The sequence below is a fragment of the Athene noctua genome, chromosome 6, assembly GCF_965140245.1.
Source record: "Athene noctua chromosome 6, bAthNoc1.hap1.1, whole genome shotgun sequence".
NCBI lineage: Eukaryota > Metazoa > Chordata > Aves > Strigiformes > Strigidae > Athene > Athene noctua.
This window is the reverse complement of record NC_134042.1, coordinates 14471730-14479538: the sequence shown is the minus strand read 5'-3', so window position 1 is coordinate 14479538 and position 7809 is coordinate 14471730.

The window sequence follows — 7809 nt, the reverse complement described above, 5'->3', positions numbered from 1 at the left end:
ATATCACCTTATAAAAAAATGATTTTACCCATATGCCTCCACTACTACATTTCTTTTGCCAGTAACAGGACAAGTAGTCAGGGTTCAGGAGGGTTCAGGCACGCACACCTTAGTAGAAAGACACAGTATGTGCTGACACACCTCACCTGCAAGATGAATTCCCACAGCTTAGAAATTCAGTTTATTTATTTAAACTTTAAATTCAGCACAGGTAAAGGCACAGCAAGAAGTGATAATTGGGACTTAAAAATATACTCAGCTCATACTGAATACAAGCTTAAAATATAAAAATCACTTAACAGGTTTTCTAGTTAGCAGCCTAATTTTCCCTTCCGCTAAGCCTCTAGTCTAGTAAAAAGTATCACTTAGCTAGTTTGATAACTAGCTCTCCCTGCTGAGAAACTGTTGTTCAGATATCCAAGAGATTTGATCTGGCTTTCTCGTTAACTTCCAGAAAGCTCAAAAACAGCTTTGTATTGTTAATAGCAAGGGTTGTAATCAAGAACTGTTCGGGAAGCCAACTACACTTCTTCCTGATGCATTTCCTTGGTAGGAAAGCTAGTAGCTAAATTTTGTTTCCATTCCAGACAAAAATTTACTCCTCTACAGCCAGAAAATTACAGCTTCATGAAAGGGGTACTAAGATAAGAGTTTGTCTTGTAGGCAAGAATTTGGCTTCAGAAGAAATCAAAAGGTCTATACCTTCATGGTGTGTTTTTATAGCTCATTCTACCAATGGGCAAAAGACCACCTAAATATACTTCATATTCATGACTTCCATGAATTCAGTATTCTAGGGGTACTACTGTAGCAGGATTTGTGGCCAGATGCATATGCTAAGGGACACAGCCAAATCTCTTTGCACTTGAGAGCAGGTCTTCACTCCTGCAGGGCAGTTGTGTCTTCCCATGAGCTCCTGTAAGCATCTGAGGCACCTTTTGCAACAGCTGACCAGAGGGAAGTTATCTGTGTGAAAGTCCCTTCCATTCAGAGACAGGGCAGGACTTCAACAGAAGCTCTGCAAATCAAAAAACAGCAGGGATTTGGATAAAGACCAGAGTTCTAGAATATAGTCGGTGTGTATGAACTACTCCTTAGAGAGCTGTGGCACTGTCTACTTAAATAAGCTTTTCAGTCTCCACTCTAAGCAAACACTTGGTGCAGCTATGTCTATTTGAATTAATTTGATGTTTGGACCCAGTTCCCTAGTCTGGAGTTGTCCCTCCTGTGGAAAAGTTCATTATCACCATCCTGAAAGAAGCACAATCAATCCAGCCTCTTCTGAAAGGGGTGAACTGCAGCTTAGTGAAAGAAGTGAAAGGCAAGAACAGCCCCTCTCTTCAACTCCACTGATGGGCAGATTTTCCTCCTAGCATTTATAACTAGACACCTCTAATGTGCCACTTATGCAGGTTTTCAAAGCTGAAGATACGCTGGGTGAAATATTAAAGCTCTTGATTCTTCTGCCCTCTTCTTGCTCTTTTAAGATTATTTCAATAATCAACACATATCCTCTTAGCCAAGGGAACACAATACAGACAGGCACTGATTCTGGCAGAGATCATCTTGCTGGAGACCCTCTCCGTGCAGCCATGTGTGCGAGCAGCTGTGAACAAGTGACTATGAGCGTCAGCTCTTGAACAGTCTGTGTTGTTAAAGCCTGGGGATAAACACACAGGCCCCCAAATGATAAGCTTAAACTATACTAACAACTGTTTGAGAAAGAGTTCCTTCATCAATAACAGCTATTAGCACATCCGAGTCTGACTCATCTCTTTCACCATCTGTGACAACATGTCATTTGCATTAATCCCTCATCTTCCTTGCTCCACATTCTCCTTAGCATTCATGCTTCCCAACTTGCAGCAACATTTGTCTGACCCTTCCCCATAAAACAACAACTATCAACACGTGTATTTAGATGAGCCACTGATCATAACCAAAAACACTGCACTGATTTGATACTGCCATCTTGGGAACTGATGAATTGAGAATTGCTAATGAATCACTAATGCTCAGTGATTATTCAGGCAGAGACCGTATAGATGGATAATTTCTGTGTATACACAGTATTACTTCTTTTTTTTTTCATCTCTACTCTACTACACACTTAAAAATATGTTTGGAAAGAGAAAGTTTATCAAGTGTCCTCAGGAGCATCTTGGGGGCTAAACCACACAAATACTGTGCATCAGAAAGAATTTACCAGGGCAATTGTTAAATGACAGAAATACGCCATTACCAGTGGTTTTACAAAACAAGCATCCTACTTTCAACACCTTAGATTGAATCTATATGGGAGATGTACAGAATACCTTTAAAAGTCAAGTCAAGTAATTTGAATTCTCATCTCTGAATCAGAATCTCAAGAGGACAGCTTAGGGGCACACTAGGATTTACCTCCTGCTAACCCATCCCTGTTCCACAGGTGATAATTACCTCTCTGCCTTTCAGTTAAGGGCAAATAGAAATCTCTTCTCCACAGGGAAAAACACTTTTCTCTCTCAAGTTATCTGTCTGATTAACATAATAAAGTTAAATCCAGAGAAAGCGCATTGGCCTGTATTTAGCCTCAAAGTTTGTGGTTTCGATTTCAGGCTTGAAAAAGTTCTTGTGTCCCTCCAGTGCATGGAGGAGCTGGTGGCAGGCAGAAAGCTTTCAGAATTAGGTGGATAAAGGTCACATATTTTGCTGACAATCCAGCAATAAAGCAATATATTTCAGGCACTGAAAAAAATCACTAGAAGGCCATAGCAAAGTAAAGTTTTAGAGAACAGTTTATAGTTTGATGCTCTTAGATCAACATTTGACAAGGAAGAGAGACAATTCTCTGCCATCCTCCTCCTTCCACCTGCCCCCACTGCCAGGAGGAGTGTGGTGAGAACACCAGCCTAACATTGCTTTTCTTTCCTCAAAGCAAGATGTTTATCCTCTGTATCCCCTTTTGTTAAGCTCTGAATCAGAAATGTTTGCCCCTATTAAAGGGCAGCCTACAATCTCACCTCTAAAATGTTAAATATCACAACTGTCAGAACTTATTTCAGTCACTGGAAGCCATGAAGAGCAGATCCCTTTAAACCACTTTAAAATCAAGGGCATGTTGGCTTTATGCAAAAACTAAGCCTGCATTTTGGGAAAGTAGGGCCTGCTTCTCGGAGAATCAGCACAGATACTCATGACATTGACAGAGGCACACACAAAGAGTGCCACAAGTTGGCCCAAACTTCGTCCTTTAGTGACAGCTGTTGAGACCTCAGGGTTATCCAAATCCTTCTCCCTCTCCAGCCAATCTTCTATAATCGGTGCCTTTCACATCCAGCCCACATCTCCCTACGGCAGTGTTCACCTTAAAATAGCACTTAGAGACAGCAGTAGCAGAGTACAGAGGTTTCCCTGAAACAGCATTGTGACCACCTTTTTTTTTTTTTAACCAAAGCCACAGAAGTCCATGTGCTGGATTGTGTTTGATTTTATTTTACAGCTTCATACCACAGCTTCATAACCACGTGTTCTCATTCAGCAGATCAGTGATTTTACATCCTCCATTTAGGATTTTTGTCTTTATACGTTACAAACAAATTCAGTAGCCACAATGGGACATACCAGCAGTGCAAGGAAAGACTAATTAAAGCTTGCCAAGCAGGGAGAACTTGAATACAGAATGGGGAAAGCTTTTTCCTCCTCACCCCAGCATGTTTAAATATTCACACAAAAACATCTGAAGTCCTGTCTCAACCTCTGAGCAAAATGCAGTGGAGCCCATAAACCACTGTGCCATATAATTTTGGTGTAGATTCAAACACACCCTTTTAATTACCATTTGAAGAAAGTTAACAGTTTGATCAGATTCCTTGACAATGTCTATGCAACACTTCCTCAGTGGTTTATAGTTACCTGGCAAAGCTGGTACCACTGCTAGGAAAAAAATTCAAGCAATTTAAAAAAAAGGACTTAAGACTGAAATTTCTTTGCTGAACTGTGATCTTCAAGTGCCAGGCTGGCAGACAATCTGGCTTTTTGCAGCACTCTTGCTGCAATTCAGCCACGTGGCATGTGACAGCTCAGCTGGGACTCAGAAGCCCCTCACTGCTGCAGGGACTTGGGGGAAAGGGCCAAGGAGCTTGGTTTCTTCAGGGAAGCTCTCAAGAGCAGAGGAGGATGGCTGTGCCAGGCAGGGCACATCTCTGCCATGTGTCCCACCGACACCCACCCTGCTCCCACAAGACCTCTGTGCCTTTTCTGGCTTCACTTCCTACCTGATTTCCACTTCCTTCCTATGCGACCCCACCAAGGCAAAGCCAAGAATACATTAATACTTTCCTTGTCTAAGAGCACTTTACAGCCAAAGGTATTATTTTGCCATTAGAGTGCATGCCCAGCATGCCTTTTTGTGCATCTGACAACAGCCTGTGGAGAAGCATAAGCAGAGCTGCCTAAAGTCTTCTCTCAATTCACTAGAAACCCTTCTGAAGAGTATTATTTACACAATGAAAGAAGAAAAAAAATCCACACAATCATGGATTATTACTCACCTTTTAAAATTAAATTTCTGAACTATATTCCCAAACTTTGTACTATTCTTGCTATGTTTAGAAAGGCAGTGAAAGAAGTTAAATATTACAATTCTTTTATCCCCTTTCCTTCCATGTTTTATTGTTTCCGTGATTCAGAAGTTTACTAAAACATGCTGAGGAGCACTAAATGCAAAAGACCATTTGGGATAACTGCAAACCCACTATTTTATGTGTTGCATTTGGACTCCCATCTATGGGACTTAAGTGAGACAGAAAATATTTCACTAGTTAAGCAATAGTTTCTCTTATACTGTCTCCCATTCCACCTGGAAATCTCCATGCTATCAACTTCTAACACCAGATTGCCAGCATCTCAATCATTCCAGATTTAAAAAACACCTTTAAGAACACAAGCATTTTCCTGCACTAGCAAATGTTAAATAACCACAAAACCATTTAACTTAGACTATTTCCCATTTAAAAGCTTGATGTCTTTCAATTAATGTCAGCAATCTACCTTGACAACTATCTATGAACTCTAAATTTTATGTGATTCAGGGAAACAGAGCTTCTAGTCTATTTGCATGAATGTTATTAACATCCAGAGTAGCTCTAATGGTTCATGAAGTGCTTATTACTAGTTAAACTAAAGTAGCTGAAGCAGGTGGCTGTGTCAAAGATGAAAAAACAGCATGGTTTATACCTCACACTGCTACTTCTCCATTCCCAAAAACCCCGTGTTTAAATTGGCCAGCCCCAGCTGTGTGCCCCGACCTTCTCCCTCCCTCTCCCCAGCCCAAGCAGTCCTACTGAACCAGGTTCAGACAATATTTCTTTTAAATATTATTTCTTTTTTTTTTTTTAGGTGCACACTTTTCTCACACACACAATATGAATAAGAACAAAGGTTTTCTTCAGTCTTTCTTTTCTCATCCACTGTAAATCTCTTCCAAAAACTCTTCCCAGAGATGTTGTTAGCCATGGATATATAGACAACCCTGCTCTCATGCACAAGTACAGCTCTTTCCAAAACTCTGCCTTTGCTAAACTTTCTCTCTTCTTTCTCTGGAAATACTCTGTCGCAGCAGAACAATGACATGTTTAGCATAAACTGCGCTTCTGCTGCACTTTCCAAAGTTGTGGATACATAATCATCTAGGTGGTGAGCCCTAAAATCTGCCTATCCTGCCCATCCAACCCACAGCAGGACACGGGTTACAGGTCTAGTGTGGACTGTCACATTCTAACAACTGGAAACATCTTTTCTTCCAGCATCAACACGATCAGGAGCTTGGAAAGGTGAGACAGACACACATTAAGGGCAAAAAGGGCAGGCCTGGAGCTGGGAGTTGCCATGACATCAACACAGATCTTCAGAGGTGTTCCCAAAACTGGAATCCATCCCCTACTGCTCTAGAGAGTGGACCATCCTGCTTGAAATACTGATACTCAGCAAGAGCTTCTAGTGTCCACATAAACACAGAGTAAAGGTCTTGGAGCTTTCTGGGCTCAATTCAGAACTGATCAAAGCTTCTTACTGCCCTAACTGTAGAGCCTCCACTACCTCAGAACAGGCTTGTGCTTGGTGTTCTGGTGATGTGCCCTCCAACACCTGAAAAGCCAGCCAGAATGAGGGCAGTCACAGAACTAAGTGCCAACGTTCATTTCCAAAGCGAAAAGGAGTAACACCCAGTCTGATAGCTAGTTCAGAGCAACTAAGGGGACACAGATGAGCTAACAAGTATCAGTGCCTGCTGACACAGAGCAAAAGCAGCAATTTTTCTATGACACTTGCTTTTGTGTCATGGCAAAAAATGCAAGCCAGGCACAAACGCCAGGCTGCTGAGAGGTGGTGAAGAGAGATGAGAGGGGAGAGAACTTCACCAAAGGTAAACATGGCTGGAATACTTGGACACAAACACAAGCTTGATGAATGATCTCCAGTCATTCACATGCCACTCTGAATAATTACCCTGCATACTTCACACACACACTTACAAAGAGTGCCAGCCTAGGAAAGTTGGTTTTGGCAGTCAGGTAAGAGATACACAGCTCACTCTACAGTAAAGCTCGTCTGTGGTCAGTTACAGCTGCAGCAGCAAGGACCAAAGCTTTTAAATTTGACAAGTAAAGCCATTTTGAGTCTGCACAGCATTCTTCATCATTTCAATAAGTGTACGTTCTCACTGTATGTGGATCCTTCTTTGAGGAAGCTTTGAAAGGCCTGGAGTCCCCCTCAGCTGCACATGGGGAGAGACAGAGCAGAGCTCCGGAGAGGACACACATACCAAGCACAGCAGCACAGATGCAGCATGCATCTGCCTAAAGCTAGTCATGAAGAAAACCCTTAAGACAAGGGTATAGGTAAGGCCCTCCTTCACACTTCACGTAACCCTTCCCTTGGGCCCCCCCAGCCTGTAGGACACTGTCTTACCAGTAAGTTACCTGCTCTTTCCTTCAGCTTGAGTAGAGGAAAACAACTTCCACAGGTAAAACCCGCATCAATAAATTAAGAAAGAGGATGGGAGGAAGACTGGCTCATAAAGCTCACCTGACCTGATCATTACCCTTGTTATCTGCTTCTGCCAGCAAGAGAGTAGATGAAGTTTACTGAACACTCAGATGTAATCTACTTAGTACTATGCAGCATGCTGATATATGTATTTTAAAAAAAAAAAAAAAAAAATCAATGCTATCCACTATAAAAATGCACCTGTTAGACAAAGCATGCAATAATCAGGAGATACCAACAGTTACTGAAAAATCATAACTATAGGGGGAAATTGCGTCTGCACCAAACTCCATTCAGTATTTTCACCGATGATCTGGCAGTAGACAAAACCAGTACTAGTAAAGACAGTGGACCAGTAGATAACACAGCAGACAAGGCAGAGAGAGAGTAATCTGGGCCTGTCAGTGCTCACACCTAATACAAACAGGAGATGCAGTCATTCGACAACATGCAAACTCAGACACCCTCACCCACACCATGCAGGTCACATCGGGTATGGACAAGGATTTAGAAATCAGAACATACAGGCACTTAACACCCATTTCTAGTGTAACACTATGACCAAAAGGGATTACTCTTTTGATCTACAAACTGGAATTAAGAGAATTTACCTTTCATGTGGCAATGGTGTTTATTCTGTGGTTCACAGATTTCTTAGGGCACTTGAGAAAGCAAATGAAGAAGGGGAAAGCTGTATACCACTTCTAAGAGATTTGTAAAAGTTATTTAAGAAAATCCAGCTCTTAGAAGTTGGCTTAAATTTGCTTTGCACATGTCTGCACC